Here is a 23,701-nt window from a genome sequence, read left to right as displayed (position 1 = left end):
TGTAAAAATTACATTTCCCTTGAATTTTCACGCACAGTAATGTATTTCAGTGAAATGACCATGGACTAAAACCAAAACAAAGCAAACATACAAAAACCATCCATACCCCCGCTAGAGAGAAGTAAGGGCGCCCCTTACTTTCTCTTTCCCAATAGCTCCATAATTAGGCAAGTGTTGGAAGATGATAACGGCACCGCCCACTGTGGACACTTGCAAGGTCCAACCTCGGGAATAGGCACTGGACACTGTCCCCAAAGTCTGTTTCAGAAAAAGAGTCGTGTGTATAAACCCTCACTGCCCTCCCCTTTCCTCCCCTTCCTCCCTCTTATCCACCTCCACTCCAGGGTCCGAGCCAGGATCCGGAGCCATGCTCGAGTCTCTGGACAAGATTACTTAGCAAAGAGAGAACCTGGGGAGTCTAGGGTACAGCAGACAAAAGCTGACCCCAAGAATCAGGAATCTAGTTGCAGAGCCCAAGAGCAGAACGCACCTGGATGCTGGGGGCTGCCACGGGTTCTCCCGAGTTCTCCCAGGTCACTGCCTGGATTAGTTAAGGGGTTCCTGGATCCTTCCTGGAAAAGCCTGACAGCCCAGTCTGGACCCGAAATTATGCTGCCTTGGAAGTCCCGCGGGGAGTCAGGCTTCAAGAAAAGAAAAAGGAAAGTGATCTCAGCACACTGAGCAGGAAGCCAGCTGGCCATGCCAATTCTGCCCTCCACTCCTCCACCCCTGCCTTGTGCGGTTCCCCAGCGTGGTTAGCATTATGGGTTTCAGGGGCATTTGCTGGGAATCCAGATCTGCCTGGAGTGGAGTGAGAGGCAGGGAGGCAAAGGATTAACACTGGAGAGCATGGGAAGGGTGTGTCCACTGTCCTCTTCCTAACCTGGGGATCTATTCCCCCAATGGTCTCATTGCAACCTTTAGGAAGTGTTCTCAAACTGCAATGGGGTGAAGGTTATCCTGAAAAAAATTGCTAGAAGTTATTAAATTAACAACAACAACAACAACCAGAGCTGGCATCTTTGAAATGTCTAGAATTTGTCAGGATCACTATGTGAGAAAATTGAAATAAAACAAAAGGCAACCAAGTGACTCTCGAATGAGTCTGATCTAGGGTCTCTGAGTGTGTTCAACTGAGAAGAGTTCTATGTAACCCTGTCTAATATTTCCCAAATGTATTTGATCCACAAGACATCCCAATTCCCCACCCCCAGGATACCCACGAGGCCTCTGGGAGTTTAGATTTGAACCAAGGCTAGCCCACTGTATTAGTCAGGGTTCTCTAGAGTCACAGAACTTATGGACAGTCTCTAGATAGTAAAGGAATTTATTGATGACTTACAGTCTGCAGCCCAATTCCCAACAATTGTTCAGTCGCAGCTGTGAATGAAAGTCCAAGGATCTAGCAGTTACTCAGTCTCACGCAGCAAGCAGGCGAAGGAGCAAGAGCAAGAGCTAGACTCTCTTCTTCCAATGTCCTTATATTGTCTCCAGCAGAAGGTGTAACCCAGATTAAAGGTGTGTTCCACCACACCTTTAATCCCAGATGAAAGGCGAAGCCCAGATTAAAGTTGTGTTCCTTAAACATTCAATCTTCTGGAATCCATAGCCACTATGGCTCAAGATCTTCAAACCAAGATCCAGATAAGGATCTCCAAGCCTCCAGATAAGGGTCACTGGTGAGCCTTCTAATTCCGGATTGTAGTTCATTCCAAATATTGTCAAGTTGACAACCAGGAATAGCCACTACACCCACACATGACTGAGCTTCTCTGTACTTCCTATGGAGACACCAACGGTAGAATTTCCAGCCAAGTACAGTTAGAACAGTAGGCTTGGCCCAGAGTGTCCCAGGGATGGGGACTGAGTGTGTGTGTGTGTGTGTGTGTGTGTGTGTGTGTGTGTGTGTGTGTGTAGAGGCTTGGCCCAGAGTGTCTCAGGGATGGGGACTGAGTGTGCATTAATGCTTGTGTGTGTGTGTGTGTGTGTGTGTGTGTGAGTCTGCACAAGAATCACAAGCATGCTTATGTGTCAGAAAATTACCCTACCCTTGAGAAACCTCTAAAGCAAGAAAATTTATTACATCAGACAGATATGAATAAGGGCAAAGATTTCATTTGGAGTCACACATACTAGGACTACAGTAATGATGGTAAAAACCTCACCTGGTATTTCACACCACGTGAGAGCTCATTAGACTTATACATTTAACACAGTTTTAAAGTGAAGAATGAAAAATTACTGGCCTCTTGTAAGAACATGAACTTTTTACCTCGGAGCCCACCCCCTCCCATCTAGAGGTTGTTCTCGGAACACTCCTAAACTTTTCACCCCAAAACTCCTCACCCTAAAGTTCGAAAAAACTGTTCCAAGAACATTTTTGAGATAAAGGCCTCCTGAAACAACCTCAAAATGAACCAGGTACATTGCCAAATGATAGGACATGACTCCTTAGTTACGTAGATTCCTTTGGCAGAACTCCCTAGTGATGTAAACTTGTACTTTTCCTGCCCAGTTCTCCCCCTTTGAGTTTTACTATATAAGCCTGTGAAAAATTTTGGCTGACGGTCGAGACTCCTCTACCCTGTGCTAAGGTGTATGAGTTTCGACCCCAGAGCTCTGTGTGCTTTCATGTTTCTGCTTTATTTCGACCCCAGAGCTCTGGTCTGTGTGCTTTCATGTTGCTGCCTTATTAAATCTTGCCTTCTACATTTTATGTATGGTCTCAGTGTCTTCTTGGGTACGCGGCTGTCCCGGGACTTGAGTGTCTGTGTGAGGGTCTCCCTTCGGGGGTCTTTCAAAAGATGCATTTACCTAAAGTTATGATTTTGGTGAACTTTACCAAATATAATCATGCCACAGTGATCACACAGGCCAAGTCCTCTGCCCTCCTAAAATCCCCTTGTTCTTGGCAGAAAACCCCCTCTCAGATTCCAGCCCCAGAGAACCACAGATTATCGGTTACACAGCTAAGTTTGACCGGCGCAGAAATGCCATATAAATGAAGACATAAAGTGTACTTTTTTTTGGTGTATGGCTTTGTTTGCATCCCTGTACTCTTGGGACCTGTTCCTGCAGGTCAGTAATTTGTACCTCTTCAGCAGAGGTCTGAGCCTGGAGCCCTGGACAGGCCCTCGTCCCTAGCCACCTTGTCTCTGCCTCTGTTTTGCCTGTTATTTCCAGGCTTCTGTTGGTTGCTTTTGTTTTATTTGCATCTTTATGCCTGTTTCTTTACCTTTCCACTTCAGGCTGGTTTTCTAACTTACAGAATGAGAATGAGCATTCCAGATAAGAGCAACAGTTGTACAGAGTAAATGTAAGGCACCCATTCTTCAAAAATGATACTGTCCCCGACTGGCTATAGCCTCGGCTGTGATCCACTTCCGAATTCTGTGAGATGCCTCTTGTTCTCAAGACCATGGTGAAATTGCTGAAGCCCTGTGTTGCCTCGCTGTCAGTGTCACACCTTAGCAAGCAGCTCTGCCTGGATTCTCTGCACTTGCCTTTGGTTGGTTGGAGGTGTGTGGGCGGGGTTGGGGGGCGGTCTCTTGCTCTAGCTACCTTCAGAAGATTCAAAAACTTTATGAAGCCACACCCGACTTTTCCTACTCTGCTGCTCAATTATCAGGTCCCAGCTTCTCTGGTTCTGACTTACTAGGGTGCCAGGACAGTTCCAAGTCTGAGAGACTGCAGACAATCTAACTCTTCCTGGTCTTTCCAGGCACCGCCCCCGCTTAGGGTTAAGGGACCACTTCCTTCCTATCCTAACCAGCCAGCTGGCCTTAGACAGCTCTGAGCCCTTCGCTGAAACAGACCCTTCCACCTTCTTTCCTTAGAAGGCAGCAGGTGTCCCAGGTTTCTGGGGACTTGGGCTGTCTTTGCTCCTCCCCTCTGGGGCAGAGACTGGGGGTGGAGGGCAGTGCATTAGTGCAGTGTTGTCATAGTTAAGCAATTTCACTTTCCTTTTTCTCCTCTTTGGAGGCCCCTGAAGGAGTTCTCTCTGGGCTTTCCAGAGACTCAGAGGGGGTTCGGTCTGGTCCCTTGGAGTCTGTGTAGGGGATGGCAGGAGGCAACAATGAACTCAGCAGCAGGTTAGTCCCATTCTCTCTTGTCCCTTGTCTCTGCTAAGATCTGCCTTTAAATGTGTTACTAGGGCCGCCCAGGCTGGGTCCAAGGCCCACAGATATTTGAGACAGTGATCTCATAAGGAAAAGAAGAACTGGGCAAGGCAGCCTTCTCTGCAGTAGGCTAGCTGTCAGAGAGTTATATGGTCGCCCTAACTCCACACTCCACTTCATTTCCTTGCTTCTGTTCCAGAGCTTGTCTGGTGCTGTGTGGACTTCCTGTGAGCTCCTGTAAAAGTGGCTGGTTCATTGTGACTTCTGACCTCTCTTCTCTTTCTAATGCTCACTCTAAAGGACAGCTCTGTCCAAGAATGATCATTAAGAGTAAGTTCAAACCTGATCCTGTCAATTGCTGGTCTCCACAGTCTTGTGGTTGAAGACAGCTCTGGCCTGAGCCCACAAGTCCTACTTAGGTCAGGTCCCCATAGTTTCCTAGCTCAGAGGGAGGAAGTGAAAGTTGAGCAGGTGGGGAGTGGGTGATGCTCTTAACCCTTTCTCTTCCTGTTGGTTACTGAGCTGGTTAGAAATGGATACAAATTCTCTCTGTCTCTCTGTCTGTGTCTCTGTCTCTGTCTCTCTCTGTCTCTGTCTCTCTCTGTCTCTCTCTCTCTCTCTCTCTCACACACACACACACACACACACACACACAAACGATAGGAGAGATGGCCCAGGTTTAAGCACTCATATTTTCCTAGTAGTGGGCATGGGTTGGGTCCCCAGCACCTATCCTAGGGCTTCCAACTGCCTCTCATGCCAACTCCAGGTCAGACAGCCTTCTCTGCCTTCCATGGACACTGTATTTGCATGCAGGAAGCACACTGAGACAGACTCATGCATACATAATTCAAAATAAAAATAGAAAAGATGAGACGAAGGTGTGTGATGCCCCCAACAGGGACTCAGTCAGGGCTACTTCTGCTCCTGCAGATATCCTAAGCACCATTTCTCCTGTGACATTTGGTCAAGTCCACTAGTGATAACCAGCAGTGTGCTGTGTCTTTTGGGAGTAAATAGGGTGGTTAATCACTGGCTCAGTGCCTTTCATATAAGCAGGTGGAGGTATCTGTCTCTGAGTGTTTGCAGTTTCTGTCTCTGAAGACATTTTTGTTGTGGTTATCAATCTGACAGGCATATGGATGGCTGCATTAATCTTTGCTACCCTTGCACTGTCTGTGGAATTCATAGCGCGTGTCTGTCTTACCTTCGCTCGCCTGAGTAGAGATTTAATAATGTATTGATCTTTCCAAAGGATGTGAGCATAATGCCCACTTCTTTTAATTCTATGGATTTCTACTTTAATTTCATTGAATCTTTGTCTTCATTGGGATGAAATCATTCCTCATAAGATTGTTTATTTATGCCTCTCTTAGCTTCCGACACATACAAAGCTGTATGTTTCCCATTAGCCACTGCCTTTGCTGTGTCTCAGATTTAATAATTTTTAGACTTCAGTGCTTTTTTAGTGTAGGAGAAAGGGTCACACTTTTGCTTGTCTTACCCCATTTTAAAAAAATTACATTCATTTATTTATTGTATGTGTGCAGGTGCCACAATGTGTCTTTTGAGATCAGAGGACAACTTTGGGGAGTTGGCTCTCTCCTACTACCATGTAGTAAGTTCTTAGGGGAGCAAGCTCATGTCCACAGACTTGGTGGCAAGACCTGTATCAGCTGAGCCATCCTCCCAGACCCTCTTTTATTTACATTAGTTACAGTTTTTAAACGTACTCTGTTTTATAATTGTGCTATTATTAAATTATCCACATTTTGACTCATTATGGACACAGAGAAATACCTACCATGTTTGTAAATATTTTCATTTTACTCTTTTTTTTTTTTTGGCTTTCCTTTCTTTTTATGCCCTTTTGGTTTTAGTAAAACATTTTATGATTCTTCCTTCCTTCCTTCCTTCCTTCCTTCCTTTCTCCCTCCCTCCCTCCTTCCCTCCCTCCCTCCCTCTCTCTCTCTTTCTCTCTCTCTCTTTCTTTCATTCTTGAATTCCTTTACCTATTTTTTTTGTTGTCTCATTTTGTTTTTCTTTTTTACAGTACTGGGGATCTATTCTGGGGATTCTCTTGAGAATGATTTTTGGAGAAACTTTCATATCTTGTCTCTGTTTTTTTCTAAACAGTGTGTGAGCATGTTTGCTGCTTATTACTTCGTGGCATTTGTAGTTTAGTTTTGACACCTTGGCACTTTTGTATTTCTGACTAATTTGCTGCATTTTCTAGTTGGATCAGTGCATCACATGTGAAACTGCAGTATTTGAATTTACCGTCTGTGAAATAATTTAGTTCCAACTCAGATTTTATGGGGAGTTCATTTCAGATTCCACATGAAACCAGGGTGTAGTGGTGTGTGTTTTTAACTCCAGAATTAGGGTAATATAGACAGTTGGATCCCCGGAGATGACTGGCCAGCTAATCTGGCTGAACTAATGATATCCGGGTTCAGTGAGAGACCCCATCTCAAAACATAAGGTGGAGAGCAACTGGACTCCTTGCCCAGGCATATGCCAGGCACATACACACGAGCAAGCACATATACATAGCCAGCCTCCTTAAGTTTAAAATAAAAATTATTGTATATTTTTATATGTTACTACATATAAATTTTAGGTTCTTTAAAAAAAAGACCCTCTCAAGATTTTTTTGGTAACAGATAACTTTGATATTCTTTGTGTTTGTTTGTTGTATAGTCTTGACTAGTCTGGAACTTGCTATATAGACCAGGCTGGCCTTGAATTCATGGAGATCCTCCTGCCTCCTGCCTCTGCCTCCTACGAGCTGTGATTAAAGGTGTGCATAACCACACCTCTTTTAAAAGAATTATGGAGAACCCCAAAAGCTATCTCTTGGTGTTAAATTTAATGAGATTTACCATTAATTATAAGTTACAGCTTCAGGCATTTAGAATATTTATCCATTAAAAGTAGTACCAAAGAGTTCATCATTATCACAAGTGTGCATCCTAATGAAAAATAACAAGATTTTCTAAAATAAAATTAAAGGGGAAGATACAATCTTGCTTTACCTTCTCACAAATGTCCTTACTTTCCTGCTTCGTCAAAGTCACAGATGCCCTGTTTATCTCTGAGTTCAGTCTGCTGCGATGCCACAGCCCACAGGCACCTGTGAATATCACCCAACATTTTTGGGCAGAGGAAAGAGAAAAGGGGCAGATGGTATTTCAGGATCGTTCTGAGAATAGTTTGTTCTTTTTGGCATCTGAAAGAGTCTTGAGCAGGGGTCGTCAGGCTATACCCTGAGAGGCACCATTCTCAACTGCTTAGCATGTAGGTATTGGCATTTTAAGTGCTTAAAAAAAAGACACATCTTCAGTGGCAGCAGGAGGGGATGTGCTGATGTGGATGGGAGAAATCTCACGAGACTCCATTCCTAGATGAAGAGCCATAGCTATTAATGGCTGTTAACAAAGAGAAAATCAACCAGTATTCTCCAGGAATGAACCCTCTGTTAGGTTATCCAGTGCTTAGTGGTCAGCCCTAAACACACATGCATAGGAGTGCAGGTTGTATGTATGTGTGTGTGTGTGCGCACACGCGCATGTGTGTTATGTATATATGTGTGTGTTTATATATAAAACAATAATTAGAGATGGTTTTGAGAGAAAGTGAGAAAGGAAGGCATGAGGGGATTGAAAAGAAAAGGGAGCAGGAGAAAAGATGTAAACACAGTATTCATGTATGAAAATTTAAAAAAATATATAAACATTTAAAATAAACAAAAGGAAAACATGTGCCCCAATTTATTTGATTTAGTTTTCTTGTTAATTATTTAGGTTAGCATGAAAATGATGGGTCTCCGCATGGCATCTTCATACTTACATACCCTATTTTTGCTCATTCCCTTCCCCTCTTGCAGGAGTTGGTTCTCTTCTACTGTGTAGGTCCCAGGATTGAACTCAGGGCATTAAACTATAAGGGGAGGACATTTATCCATGGAATCTTCTCACCAGCTCTCCTTCCCCCCTTTTTTGTTTTAGAAATTGATTTATTTCTTCATTATTTGAGACAAGGTTTCACTGTATAGCCCAGGCAAACCTTGAAGTCACTAGATAAGGGCCAACAGGTTGCCTCAGTGGATAAAGGTCCTGACCAGGCACTGGGACCTGAGTTTGATGCCCAGAACCCATACAAGAGTGAAAACAGAGAACCAACTCCTCAAAGTTGTCCTCTGATGTCTAAATATGCAGATATTGTAACAATACTAACACTAGGTAAAGTGAAAAAGAGGAAGTCGCTATGTCGGCCATGAAGGTAGGATGCTGTGACGACAGGCATTGGACCATGCCCAGATGATTTCTCACTTCTGTCATATGAACATACATCATAATTGGTTTCCATTTGCCACCCAGAATGGGATCAATTACACAAACACTCCTATGTGTCATTGGGCTTCTTGGGCCTTTTGTTCTCAGAGGATCTTCTCCCTAAACACTGTCTCTGGACAGAGAGAACTGGCCACCTGAGATGTCAGGCATTGCAGCAGCAGTGTAGTTAATAAGTGCGAGACTCCATTACTGCAAGAGATAGGGAACCAGGAGGAGAGAAGAAAGCATGTGGAACCATGGATGAACCACACATGAGCCACACATGTCTCAGTCCTGGGTCAACTGCATTGCCTTTACAAATGAGCTGGAAGAAGAGGTTCTGCTTTTTTATTTTAATGTCATTTCCATTTACCCTGAGGTCTATAGATTGTGTTCCAGTTTCATTTCTTTCTTTCTTTCTTTTTTTTTTTATTTTTGGTTTTTTCGAGACAGGGTTTCTCTGTATAGCCCTGGCTGTTCTGGAACTCACTTTGTAGACCAGGCTGGCCTCAAACTCAGAAATCAGCCTGCCTCTACCTCCTGAGTGCTGGGATTAAAGGTGTGTGCCACCACGCCCAGCCCAGTCTCATTTCTGTTGCTGTGATAGCATACACTGACACAAAGCAACTTAGGGGAGAAAGAACAGGTCCAGGTTACAGGCCATCATTGCAGGAAAGTCTAGGTGGGAACTAGAAGCAGTTGGTCATGTCCACAGTCAAGAGCAGAGAGCAATGAGTACAAGCGTGCCTGTCAGTGTTCAACTTGCTCCCTACACTTAATGCCACCAAGCCATTTCCTTTTACCTAGGGATTGGTGCTACCCACAGTGCACTGGATCTTTCCATATCAACTAGCATAATGCGGACAACCCTGGACAGAAATACCCAGAGATTACCCTAATCTAGACAATCCTTTATTAAGACTCATACAATCCAAGATGATTATAGATTGTGTCAGGTTGACAATTAAAACTAATCACAGTACTGGACATGATGGAACATAATTTAAATCTGAGCACTCAGGCAGCAGAGGCAGGTGAAATCTATGTGTGAGGATAGCCTTGTCTACATAGTAACTTTTAGGCAAGCCAGACTTACAGATGATAACCCTGTCCCGAGCAAATCAAACTCAAAGCACCAGAACTTGATCACTAAATGAGATGTTTAAAATTTTAATTTTATATTAGCAGACCAGTCTTCATGTCAGTAATTATCCAGCCATTGGTAGCATCTTGTAAACCAGTATCTACTTCTGCATGGAATCTGTCCCCTAGGACAATCCCAGAGGACCAGAATGAAGAGGAGTCAGATAACTATCAGCTCATGTTCAAGCACTTCAAAGAAAACAAGGTGGAGATCGCAAGTGCCATCACCAAGCCGTTTCCTTTCCTCATGAGCCTTCGAGACCGAGACTTCATCTCGGAGCAGAAGTTTCAGGTGAGTGTGGAGAATGAACTCAGTCCTGACAGCAAGCCTGCCCTGTGCTGTATCATGCTGTACTTCTGGGTGTAGCCAACAGGCTGAAGCACCTCCAGGGATGAAGGGACATCACCTTTGTAAGTCAGAAGATAACTGGAGGGATAGACATCACAGGAACCATTTACATTCACCTCTGCAGTAACTGAGGCTGAGGCACATGGTGACAGCGACGAATAGCAAGCAGGAATGCTCCGAAGTGCAGAGCATCCCAGGGTCACTTGTGTAATGTAACAACAGATACTAGGATGCAAGTAGACACACCTAAGCTGGGCTGCCTTCCAAAGCCTACTTACTCCAAATCCCAGAGCCAGAGGCAGTTGGGTCATGTGAGGACAGAACTCGGGGAGTCCTGTTTGCTTCTCTATCTTCAAGTTGTTCCTGGTTCTTCAGGCAACTCTGAAGCCCTAGAATGAGAGGTACAGGTCAGTGATGGGATCTGCGGTGATAACAAAGACCTTTTCTTCTTTATGCATTCTCTTTGCCCTGTGGCTAGGATGCTATGCTCAAGCTCTTCAGACAAGCTCAGTCCTTGGGGAGTTAATTGTCTGGACCCCAAGGCTGCCACTCATGGTCTGTTAGGGCCTGGCTTTTACAGACATATCATTTAATTATTCATCAAACCCTCTCTTCCCTGTCTACTATTTGTCAGCATCAGAGCTTCTTTCAGATGAGCTAGGGTCTGTTAGTACAGAGGACATGTAAGATGTCACCTCGGTATTTGCAAAACTCAGACATTTTACAAAAAAAGAGAAATGGTGTTTGAACCAATGTAAGCCTCATATAACCCATAAATCCATCATGACACAATTCTGCATTCACTACTTTAAGGAATATCAAGAAACATGTAGGAACCTGCTCCCAGTGGAGAGAGTCGTGTACGACATCCTCAGCAATGTACAGAAGAAGTTTAGCCGGGATCTTCTGAAAGTGATATTCAGCAAAACACATCTGAAGGCCTACCCTGACTTAAAGGAGACTCTAAAACACTTCTTCCTAAATGGTAACTATAGCTCTCACCTGCTTCAGGGATGGAAAGACAATTTCATTTCATTCTTTTTTTTTTTTTTTTTTTTTTTTGAGACAGGATTTCTCTGTATAGCTCTGGCTGTCCTGGAGCTCACTCTGTAGACCAGGCTGGCCTCAAACTCAGAAATCCGCCTGCCTCTTCCTCCCGAGTGCTGGGATTAAAGGCGTGTGCCACCATGCCTGGCTCATCCATTCATTCATTTTTTCATTGATAGTTGACATATAATTTAATGAGAGACTATGACATGCCAAGCACAGGGGGAATGTAGGAAATATATATGGCTCATGTCATCAGGAGCTTACACATAGGCCAAGTAACACAGAGATAACTGCTCAGCCGGAACCTGATTTTCATGCTATGAAACAAAGTATGAAGGATGAGCCAGTGGGAACAATAGAGGCTGTTCTCTACCTGAGACCTGCTGATTTTATGTTCATTCTACAACGTGCCAGCACCTTGGTTCTAAAATTCCACTTTGTTTTCACTCTCTCGGTTGACACATGTTTCTCTCTCGAGTGTCTGGGCCCAACCTGGGCTCCCCTTGTGTTTCATATATTCCCCCTGTGCTTGGCATGACATAGTCTCTCATTAAATTATATGTCAACTATCAATGAAAAAAATGAATGAATGGATGAGCAGGGCGTGGTGGCGCACGCCTTTCATCCCAGCACCGGGGAGGCAGAGGCAGGCAGATTTCTGAGTTTGAGGCCAGCCTGGTCTACAAAGTGAGTTCCAGGATAGCCAGGGCTACACAGAGAAACCCTGTCTCGGAAAAACCAAAAAAAAAAAAAAAAAAAAAAGATGTGAACAGAATGCCTGCTCCAGCAATCACACCTGAGATCAAATGGAGCCATTCTCTTTCCACATCTACATTACTTCTCATTTCCCACATTTAATTTACTACAGGTAGTCATAAAGAAAGATTTAACGTTCTTATCTTCCACGAGGAAGAATAAAACTGTGCTTTGAAAACAGTCAAAGGTAACCTTTGCTGATGTTACCAATTCCCAACCCTTCCCATTTAACCATCGACTACCTGCTTGCTAACCATGCATCTGAAATCTACCCAATCAGAAGCGGTGGTACAAATTTTAAATCCAGCCAATCAGCAATAGTCACCTTCCAACTGCTTGGATGATTGGTTCAGGGTAGCCTGTGCATAACCACTTCTGCTTTGCAAAGTCTACAGACCCTGAACTACCTGCTTCTCGAAGTTCTAGGCACAACCAACTGTGGCCTTTTTTGTAGAAGCCATATACTTTGAGTGCAGTGTCTCCTCCCACCCCTACCAGGACCTTCACTCAACAAGCTTTCAGCTTCAGGTATGGGAGTGATTGTCTCCAGCTTCCATATATGCTGTTATCCATAAGATCATCTGAAGGCTTGCTGGGAGTGTCCTACAGATGCAAATTCCAGACTGCTTGTGCACAATTCAGATAGTGTTCCTGAACCACCACACCAAGTGACTCTGTATCAACTGGAACTTGTTTCATTGTGCTTTTATTTCTGAGTCAGGTTAGTTAAAGATGCGTGTAGAAATCAACATAGAGAAATTTCTATCTTAATTTGTAGGTACAGTATGTAGCAAATATTCTGTCTCTATGTTTATTCTTGCTACATTCAGTCTCGGGAACTTTTAAAAAGTGTTTTTCCTTGTGTCTGCCCCTGATTCGCCCATCTTTCTGAATAGCAGAAAATAACGGAACAAAACAGACAAATGGACATGAAGGTCTGACAAGATCCCAAGACAAGTCAGCCTCACAAATTAATGAATGTGGACTCACCCACCAGACAGAAGCCAAAGTACAAAGAAACTTGGTCCTACAATACCATGGAACGTTCACAAAGGCACATGATGGCTTGCCAGTCTGAGAATAAGTCATTTTTCTCACTGTGGATGTAAGCTTGAGTCAACTACTATCAGGTCATTGATGTCCCCCTTTTAGCCCGTGCTTCTCTTGAGAGCCTGGTAGTCCACCCACGGCAACACACTGTTCACACTGAGAACCACACATCCTTTTTCCATTCATCATGGGGTTGCTGTCTCAAAGCCAGTCTCCCACGGCAGAACCCGGGCTCCTCCTTGTGTTCTCACAACCACTCAGCGTTTTGTACTTAATAATCAGCAGGACTTAACTAATAGTTCCACTTCACAATGGAATGCCGGGGGGGGGCGCAGGACGGGGGCTTTACATGTTTGTCAAATAGCTCTATATAACAAGGGAGGAGGTTCTCTAGCGGCTCCACGTCCCCACCAGTACTTGTCATTCTAGACTATTCTCTGGGGAATGTTGCTTTCTTTGACAAAGCCCCTCAACTGTGAAGTTGAGATCTTTTTGAAAATGGAACTTCCAGATTATGTGGTCACAGATGTATTTCAGAGGTCCTGAAAGATTCATCTGTGCTTGTCTCTATAATCAACCATTCTAAGCCACCAGGACCTGACTAGATGTGATAAAAGCCCTTGTCCCTTCCCTGGAATGCCTAGCCCAATCACAGTAGCTTCTCCCATCTCTCCTAAGCTCATTATCTTAGTACTTTCATGTTCTACTTTTGCTTGATGAGCAATGTAATGTTATATGCTTGAGAAGATCAGTGCCTCATCTAGACGTTTATTTTCTATGGGGTGTCAAGCTCTAGAGCACCACTGGGTAGGTCAACACCATCCAGGGTGGGCTCCACACTCAGGAGTAGTTGATCACAGAAACTTTGTGGTTTTGGGGGGTGGAGGCTTCTCTTCTTTGAGTATTTTTTTTTGTTCTTTCGCTTTGTTTTGATTTTTTAAGAGAGAGCAAGAGACACATAAATACAGGCAAGAGACAGAATTTGGAGAGGATCTGGGATGAGTTGGTGATGGGAAAAGAATACTATCAAAACCCATTGTATAGCATTATATTACACCAGTAATTTATTAAAATACTATAACTTCCCTTTTCTCTCCCTATCCACAGACACAATTCTCTCAAACCATTGATCTATAACCCTTACTTAGTGAAGTAGGATTAGGAGTTTAGATTCAGTGTCCTCTAACAGAAAAGACATTTTCAATACAGACACTACTTAATTGTCTCTCTTGTAAGCTTCAAACGATGGACTTCCCAAAACAGAAACCAAAAATGGAAAGTTCCTGTACTGGATCTGGGGAGATGGCTTAGTGTAGAGCTTCCATTGATCTTCCAGAGGACCTTAGTTTGGTTCCCAGCACCAGTATCAGATGGATCACAACCACCTGCAACTCTACTCTGGTTACAACATCCTCTCCTGGCCTCTAGGATTTCCTCATATGCACATGCACAAACCACACTTAGACACACATACATACACAGAATTAAAATCAAATCTTTAAAAGTTCCTATACTCCTAAGGAAATACATTAATCTATGATTCTATAAAGAAGCAGCAACCAGAATAATCCTAATTAATCATTAAGTTTAATGATTAATCATCCAGCAATGAACTTCTACAAGCCAACTGATGATTTGTATAGTCATACTTCTGAACAGCCACCAATCAGGAACAGCCACTTTCTACTTGCCTACTAGAAATCAACCAGCAGCCCCCACACACACACACACAGAAACATAGCCATTTATGAAGATCCACAAAATTGGCTCAGTTCAATTCTTGCACATATCCTCTATAATTCTGAGAGAATTGGACTCACAAGCACAGTTCTTCATTAGTTTAAAATAACTTGTTTAGTATCAGTTAAAAATGGTACTTGGGAAGGTCTTTGCACCTCTCGCTAGCATTAGATTTTCTCTCCCTGGAATCTGCTGTCTTCTTCATCATCCACCTTTACCTCTGTAGTACGTACTACATTTTACATGGCCTCTGTGTTAATATTTCCTAGCTCTTCTTCTGGGGCTCCCCACTCTTATGTAATACTACATTCTACATTCACATGCTTTCTAATTCTCTGAGATATTTTTTTCTTCTTCTTCTTCCCTTCCTAAGCATTCCTATTTGGTAAGTAAAACCTCTTTACACTGGGCCCTTGCAGGCTCCCTTAAGTGTCAGAAGACCCTTGAACGTCCATGTTGGGTTCAGACCACAAGAACCTAACCATCTGTCTCAGAGAACATGGAGCCCATGTTGAATCATCTGGAAACTTGATCTCTGATCTCCTTGTCCTTTTCAAGTTCTGAAACATGCCAGCATCTTATTCACTTCTATGTACCTAGAGCCTTAAATTTGTAACAATTTCCCCTGACAAAGTCTTAAGAGCTTTAGGAATGAAGGGATGACATATGTATCAAAGAATGCATAGAAAGTATATGGTCCAGATAACATGAAGTATATGGGTCAAATAGTTTTGGGTTTTATTGAATTGTATCAGACAAATGATACAATAGTTCCCTTTAAGAATTTTGACAGGTTCTTGGAAAAAAGATAAGGAAAAAAATGATTAATCAACGTTACTTGGTTTCCATGGAGATCAAGAAATTAGGACACCAAATTGTCCTATAGTTTCAATATATTACGACCTTAGTGACTGTGAAAAGACAAAAGCAACGAGTGTTCTCCCACCCAGCAGATTCCTAAAAAAGTGACTTGTGAGGACCTAATAAATTATATTCTTTCATGATATTCTCAAGAATTTTTACCACCCTGAAATTACCCAGAATGCCATAGGCAAATAAAAGAACAGTCAGTGCATGACCCTCTCTTCATGGTGATGTGCATACAGAGCAAACACAGCAGGAAACCCCAGCTCAAAATTCAGCCTCCACAACCCTGCAGACCACACCGTGCTCCCCTCACTCACCTGCTTCTTGTCTCAGGGATGAAGGCAGGTCATCCTGGGGCTCTTGTTCATCACACGTTTGTTCACAAGAACTACTTCCCTCTGTAGGAAACAATTACTCAGTTGACTCAGAATGGCCAAGGAAAATGGCAGCAGGAGAGTGGCCTCTGACAAACAGAAAGTTAAAAGGGGGCTTAGTGTCTCCTGCATTGAATGGCCATGTTTTGAGACTCTGAAGAGGAGCCTGATAAGGCTTCTTCTCTGTCACCAAAGGATTGACCACCCATCTGTTGCTTCATTACACATCTCATTCCCCATTATTTTGATCCTTGTTTCTGCCTCTATGACTTCACCTGAGTATGTAAAGAACAGGGTCAGATGGGAAAAGGGGTGGGGTCTTTCTCTCTAGCAGCCTCACAAATGAAGACTCACCTCCTCCATTGCATTGCATCTCCTCTGCTTGTTCATCATTCGTTTTGGATGCTGAAGAGAAACAAGAAGTCAATCAACCATGCAGAGGTACCATATAATCAACCATGCAGAGGTACCAGACAATCCACCATGCAGAGGTACCAGATAAAGTGTGCTCAAGTGGAACCAGGAAGTTCAGGGAATATAAGAAAATCAGGGGGCTGGAGAGATGACTCAGAGGTTAAGAGCACTGACTGCTCTCACATAGGTCCTGAGTTCAATTCCCAGCAACCACATGGTGGATCACAATCATCTATAATGGGATCTGATGCACACTCTACTGGTGTGTGTCTGAAGACAGGTACAGTGTACTCATATAAAGAAAATCAGGAGTACAAGGAATCCAAATGACAACATTGACTGTGTATCACAAATAGTCAGAAGACCAAGACACAGTCCTTCTCCAGTAACCAATACATTGACATGAATAAAGGACCCACATATTCTACCCATAAGCATTAGGTTGTTCGAAGCAACAATCACAAGTATTTCTCCCTATTTCCCACAACAGGCAATAGATCAAAGAAGATCCAAGAAACCAAAATAACTAAGAAAGTTTCATACACTGTTTTCTAGGACAAGAGAGGCAGACAGGAAGTTGCAGTATTCAGGGAGGAAAGGAGCCAATGCTGCTGACACCAGGAAGTTGCTGAACTCATGGAGAGAGGAAGCTTTGCCAACTGCATTTCCCTGAGTGTCTGGTTGAGTTCTAGAGAGTACGTTTGATGGGGAAAGATGAAATGAGAAAAGGCATTTGAGATCAATGACTGTTTGTTTAGTCTTAAGATGAAATAAGAGATCTGATTTGTGAGACTGAAAAGATGGCTCTGCAGTTCAAGAGCACTTTTTGCTCTTCCAGGGGATCCAGAGTCAATTCCCAGCACCACGTGGCAGCTCACAATGCTCTGCAGTTTGGGTTCCCAAAACTGTGACACCCTATTGGGACTTCTTTGGATGCCAGGGAAGCATATGGTGTATATATTTATATTTGCAAGCAAAATGGTCATATATATAAAATAAAATAAATTGGAATTAGAGAGATCTGATTTGCCTTTTCTGTTGGAAAAAAAATGGACAGATGTAGTAAGTAGGAGATGGTTTTACATTAGGGAGGAGCAGTCAGTATCAACCCTGCTTCAGAATGGAGAAATAGTGTCCCGGGCTGAAACAGAGACAGCAGAGGAGGCAGGTCCTCTGTCAACTCAGATATAATATGGAATTGTGCCAGTGCCTCATAATGAAGTTTTTGAAGCATCCAGATAGAGAAGTCTGTGGAGGAGGTGAAGGAAGATAGCAAGGCCTGCAGATGAGGAAGCTGACAGGTGTGAAGTTCATGTTTGGGGATCATTAACTTACAGATGGGAACAGATAAGAATGACTGGGAGAGACTGATTGTCCCTGCATGTTTTCCAATGCCACTTTGAGAGTTGGGGGCACCACAGTCTGAAAACCCACAGCTGATGTAATCACCTTGGGCCAGAAGTTGCTTTCAGTTCCTAGCTCCTTCCCTCCAAAGTCTCAAACTGTTTCCTCCCTTCCCAGAAGATAAGATTTGCTCTCAACTTATTGTTATTTTTACTGTTGTTGCTGCTGCTGCTTGTTGATATATTCATTTTGGGGTGGGAGAGTTTCTCACATACCATGACACACATGTAGAGGTCAGAAGAAAACTTACAGGAATCAGCCCTCTCCTGTATAAATGTGAGTCCCAGGGAGCAGACTCAGACCAACAGGCTTGGCAGCAAGTGTCATTTAACTGGCTTCCTACTGGTTTTTAATTCCCTCTTCTTCACTTTTTTTCTCTGTGTGTAGTTCTCATGAATGCTTTACACTGTCTATTAGCATCTCTGTTTTATATAATCTTCTCCACATATTCTACTCTGCACCTCGTGGTGTAAGTGAGCCTAGCCCTTTCCCCCATAGCACTCATTTCCCCAGCTCAGTCCGGTCTCTTTGGTAAGCTTGCTGTTCCTGGTTTTCCCACGAAGTTGAATCTAAATGTCTCCTCTTCTCCCTTTCTGTGTGTTCTGCTCATCATCCTTTCCTATCATAGATGTCTCTGTTCACTGTGGATAAAGAGGACATCCCCTTCCCAGGTTCTCCTCAGAAGTCTTTCCCAGGCTCAGCTTCCATTTTATTCATCATGTCCACACTCCTGTCCCAACCATGGAAAAGTGGCTGAAGGGGACCAGTGCTCTTTGGTAGTGTACCCCAAATGCTGACATTAGGACTCCATGTCTAGTTAGGTGAAACACTGTCACTCATAACTCAATATCCTTGGCTGCATCTAGAGTTCTCAGCTTCCTTCTCTTGGTGTATGGTCTACACTCAAGACAGATCTCAAACACCCTGACGTGAAGCTTCTATACTGCTTGTGTCTCCTGAGAAAATTCAAATATTGAACATCATCTATCCATCTATGGGGAGGATCAGGAGGAGTGAAGTGAATGGGTGGTTAGATTGATGGATAGTTGGGTGAATGCATGGATCGATGATAGATTAGATAGATAGATAGATAGATAGATAGATAGATAGATAGATAGATAGATACATAGATACATAGATACATAGATACATAGATACATAGATACATAGATAGATACATAGATAGACACATAGATAGATACATAGATAGATACATAGATAGATGAATAGCATAGACTGGAAGGTATATGGATAGCTAGATGTTTGTATTGGTATGTGGGTGAGTAAGTGGATGGGTATATATAGTTGGATAGATTGGTAGATATATGTATTGCTATATGCTTTCGCGCACGTGTGTGTGTGTGTGTGTGTGTGTGTGTGTGTGTGTGTGTGTTAGAAATGGTCATTAGAGAAGGATTAAGGCAGGAAAATTGTATCAGTGAGTTATTTTGTGTTCTAAAAACATAATCACCTTCCCTAACAACTGATGGCAGTTTGGGCCTCTCCTCAACATTTCTTCCATTTATCCTCTGATGAGTCCTGTGACTGTCAGAAACTGAGGAGAGGCAAGACAATGACCAAATCAGACAGTTATGAAGCAGAGACTTCCAAGCACTCTCTCTGGGTTCTAGCACCCAGAACATAGGTGAGTTACTTCACCTCATCTGAGATGCTCACCCCCACTCACCCAGAGCCTTGCTCTGTCTCTTTCTGCTCACCCTTATTACTTTCTTCTCATCTTTGGTCCCCAGTGCTCTTCCTCTACGGCATAAAGCACTGTGGAACAACAGAGTTTGTCTTTCTAAATTGGCAAGCTTGTGGAGATAAATGACATGATTTGCAGAAACTTTTTGAATAACCATTCAATGTAAAAATCAAGATTTTGTGAAGGTATAAGTGGCTTTCTCAAGGCTTGAGTGGGTGCTGAACCTCAGCTCCTGGCTGCTGTTTCTCTGAGGACCAGGTAACATGAAGTAGACATGAACAGGGAGAAGGGAAAGAAAGCTATTAGGGATTTCAGTTGTAAGCCGAACTGCATCTCAGTTACATATCCAGGTGCACACCAGACTCTAGTGTTTCTGTGCAGCCTACTAACCCTTCTGGTACCTGGGAAGGTTGGAGACAGACAGGCAGTGGAAATGCTTATATCATGGTTTATAGCTCTTCAAAATGATCAGAGGCATGTGAAAGCCAATTAGTAAAGGCAGATGTTTATAAGTGACACAGCTATGAGAGGAAAGGCAGGGGGCTTCCGAAGGGGAAAAGAAGGCTTAGAGAGACGGGAGGGAGGAAGGGAGGGAGGGAGGGAGGGAGGGAGGGAGGGGAGAAGGAGGGAGGGAGGGGAGAAGAAGGGAGGGAGGGGAGAAGGAGGGAGGGAGGGAAGGGAGAAGGAGGGAGGGAGTGAGGGGAGAGGAAGGGGAAGAAGGAGAGGGAGGGAGGGGGGAGGGAGGAAGAAGGAAGAGAGAGGGAAGGAAGGGGAGGGAGGGAGGGAGAGAGAAGAAAGGGAAGGAGGGGAGAGGGAAGAAGGAAAGGGAAGGGAGGAAAGGAGAGGGGAAGGTGGGAGGGAAGGAGGAGGGAGAGAGGGAAAAGAGGGACGAAGAGGAAAGAGAAGGAGGAAGGGAAAAGGAGAGAAAAGAGAAGGAGGGAGGGAAGAGATGAAAAAGGAGGAAGAGGGGAGGGAGGGAGAGGGAAGGGGAGGGAAGGGGGATAGAGAGGGAAGGGGGAAAGCTACTATAAATCAAGGATGAAAGAAAGAAGAGGAAATAGAGGGATGGAGAGAGAAATAGAGAGACTCTGCTTGAACTGAGTCAGAGAAGTTATTCTGGTTACAGAGAAGCACAGCCCTGAAGAGGAAGCTTCCCCAGGCAGGAAGAGTGAGGAGAAACTGAAAATGTGCATCCTGCTGGCAACACAGGAAGTGACTTGGCTGCCAGTGACCCTCAGGTGGCAAGTGAGGAGTGAAACCCCAGCTCTTGGCCCTCAGAGCTGCATTTCAAAATGCCCAAGCAATAGGAACAGGAACCACACCCAAGTTCTGCAGCAAAAGTCTACACCAGAACTGATGGACTGTGCCTTCTGCAAGGGAGAGTCCTCTAAAGGTAGGGGAGCCAGAAAGCTGAAGCTACAGGGAGCCAGTGGGAACAACAGAGGCTGTTCTCTACCTGAGACCTGCTGATTTTATGTTCTTTCGACAACATGCCAGCACCTTGGTTCTAAAAGTCCACTTTGTTTTCACACTCTCGGTTGACACATGCTTCTCTCTCGAGTGTCTGGGCCCAACCTGGGCTCCCCTTGTGATTTCTCTACTCTTCAAAGAAGAAAACTGAAGTAGTAGAGTAGTTACTCTGCTGAATGACAAATTCTGCATTTTTACCATTACTTATGTCTGCAAGCCTCAAACAGAGCTGGCTCCTGTCTAAAGAAACTCATCCTTCATACTGTGTTTCATAGCATGAAAATCAGGTTCCGGCTGAGCAGTTATCTCTGTGTTACTTGGCCTATGTGTAAGCTCCTGACGACATGAGCCATATGTGTTTCATATATTCCCCCTGTGCTTGGCATGACATAGTCTCTCATTAAATTATATGTCAACTATCAATGAAAAAATGAATGAATGGATGAGCCGGGCATGGTGGCGCACGCCTTTTTTTTTTTTTTTTTTTTTAATTTTTTTAAAGATTTATTTATTTTATGTATGTGAGCACACTGTTGCTGTTGCTATCTTCAGACACACCAGAAGAGGACATAGAATTCAATCACAGATGGTTGTGAGCCACCATGTGGTTGCTGGGATTTGAACTTAGGACCTTCAGAAGAGCAGTCAGTGCTCTTAACTGCTGAGCCATCTCTCCCGGATGAGCCGGGCGTGGTGGCGCACGCCTTTAATCCCAGCACTCGGGAGGCAGAGGCAGGTGGATTTCTGAGTTTGAGGCCAGCCTGGTCTACAGAGTGAGCTCCAGGACAGCCAGCGCTATACAGAGAAACCCTGTCTTGAAAAAAAAAAAAAAAAAGAATGAAATTGTCTTTCCTTCCCTGAAGCAGGTGAGAGCTGTAGTTACCATTTAGGAAGAAGTGTTTTAGAGTCTCGTTTAAGTCGGGTTAGGCCTTCAGATGTGTTTTGCTGAATATCACTTTCAGAAGATCCTGGCTAAACTTCTTCTGTACATTGCTGAGGATGTCATACACGACTCTCTCCACTGGGAGCAGGTTCCTACATGTTCCTTGATATTCCTTAAAATAGTGAATACAGAATTGTGTCATGATGGATTTATGGGTTATATGAGGCTTACATTGGTTCAAACACCATTTCTCTTTTCTTGTAAAATGTCTGAGTTTTGCAAATACCGAGGTGACATCTTACATGTCCTCTGTACTAACAGACCCTAGCTCATCTGAAAGAAGCTCTGATGCTGACAAATAGTAGACAGGGAAGAGAGGGTTTGATGAATAATTAAATGATATGTCTGTAAAAGCCAGGCCCTAACAAACCATGAGTGGCAGCCTTGGGGTCCAGACAATTAACTCCCCAAGGACTGAGCTTGTCTGAAGAGCTTGAGCATAGCATCCTAGCCACAGGGCAAAGAGAATGCATAAAGAAGAAAAGGTCTTTGTTATCACTGCAGATCCCATCACTGACCTGTACCTCCCATTCTAGGGCTTCAGAGTTGCCTGAAGAACCAGGAACAACTTGCAGATAGAGAAGCAAACAGGACTCCCCAAGTTCTGTCCTCACATGACCCAACTGCCTCTGGCTCTGGGATTTGGAGTAAGTAGGCTTTGGAAGGCAGCCCAGCTTAGGTGTGTCTACTTGCATCCTAGTATCTGTTGTTACATTACACAAGTGACCCTGGGATGCTCTGCACTTCGGAGCATTCCTGCTTGCTATTCGTCGCTGTCACCATGTGCCTCAGCCTCAGTTACTGCAGAGGTGAATGTAAATGGTTCCTGTGATGTCTATCCCTCCAGTTATCTTCTGACTTACAAAGGTGATGTCCCTTCATCCCTGGAGGTGCTTCAGCCTGTTGGCTACACCCAGAAGTACAGCATGATACAGCACAGGGCAGGCTTGCTGTCAGGACTGAGTTCATTCTCCACACTCACCTGAAACTTCTGCTCCGAGATGAAGTCTCGGTCTCGAAGGCTCATGAGGAAAGGAAACGGCTTGGTGATGGCACTTGCGATCTCCACCTTGTTTTCTTTGAAGTGCTTGAACATGAGCTGATAGTTATCTGACTCCTCTTCATTCTGGTCCTCTGGGATTGTCCTAGGGGACAGATTCCATGCAGAAGTAGATACTGGTTTACAAGATGCTACCAATGGCTGGATAATTACTGACATGAAGACTGGTCTGCTAATATAAAATTAAAATTTTAAACATCTCATTTAGTGATCAAGTTCTGGTGCTTTGAGTTTGATTTGCTCGGGACAGGGTTATCATCTGTAAGTCTGGCTTGCCTAAAAGTTACTATGTAGACAAGGCTATCCTCACACATAGATTTCACCTGCCTCTGCTGCCTGAGTGCTCAGATTTAAATTATGTTCCATCATGTCCAGTACTGTGATTAGTTTTAATTGTCAACCTGACACAATCTATAATCATCTTGGATTGTATGAGTCTTAATAAAGGATTGTCTAGATTAGGGTAATCTCTGGGTATTTCTGTCCAGGGTTGTCCGCATTATGCTAGTTGATATGGAAAGATCCAGTGCACTGTGGGTAGCACCAATCCCTAGGTAAAAGGAAATGGCTTGGTGGCATTAAGTGTAGGGAGCAAGTTGAACACTGACAGGCACGCTTGTACTCATTGCTCTCTGCTCTTGACTGTGGACATGACCAACTGCTTCAAGTTCCCACCTAGACTTTCCTGCAATGATGGCCTGTAACCTGGACCTGTTCTTTCTCCCCTAAGTTGCTTTGTGTCAGTGTATGCTATCACAGCAACAGAAATGAGACTGGGCTGGGCGTGGTGGCACACACCTTTAATCCCAGCACTCAGGAGGTAGAGGCAGGCTGATTTCTGAGTTTGAGGCCAGCCTGGTCTACAAAGTGAGTTCCAGAACAGCCAGGGCTATACAGAGAAACCCTGTCTCGAAAAAACCA

General features: G+C 43.9%; 2 long non-coding RNA genes across 3 annotated transcripts; one reads left to right on the top strand and one right to left on the bottom strand.

Annotated features, from left to right (window-relative positions):
* The first annotated feature begins 3,554 nt into the window (after positions 1-3,554).
* On the top strand, positions 3,555-22,995 carry LOC115489308. Its single transcript, XR_003953263.1, has 2 exons — positions 3,555-4,091; positions 22,257-22,995. It is a non-coding gene; the product is annotated as an uncharacterized LOC115489308 (long non-coding RNA).
* Positions 9,598-21,735, bottom strand: LOC115489307. 2 transcript variants are annotated; one of them, XR_003953261.1, is made up of 4 exons: positions 21,661-21,735; positions 16,139-16,189; positions 15,728-15,808; positions 9,598-10,336 (listed from the first exon to the last, which is right to left on the bottom strand). It is a non-coding gene; the product is annotated as an uncharacterized LOC115489307 (long non-coding RNA). The 2 variants fall into 2 exon arrangements; XR_003953262.1 differs by lacking the exon at positions 15,728-15,808 and having other exon boundaries at positions 9,610-10,336.
* Positions 22,996-23,701: the final 706 nt, after the last annotated feature.

Source organism: Mus musculus (genome assembly GCF_000001635.26).
Source record: "Mus musculus strain C57BL/6J chromosome 1 unlocalized genomic contig, GRCm38.p6 C57BL/6J MMCHR1_RANDOM_CTG5".
Taxonomy (NCBI): Eukaryota; Metazoa; Chordata; class Mammalia; order Rodentia; family Muridae; genus Mus; species Mus musculus.
The sequence above is the reverse complement of the archived record's forward strand: the minus strand, read 5'-3'. Positions and strand labels throughout refer to the sequence as shown.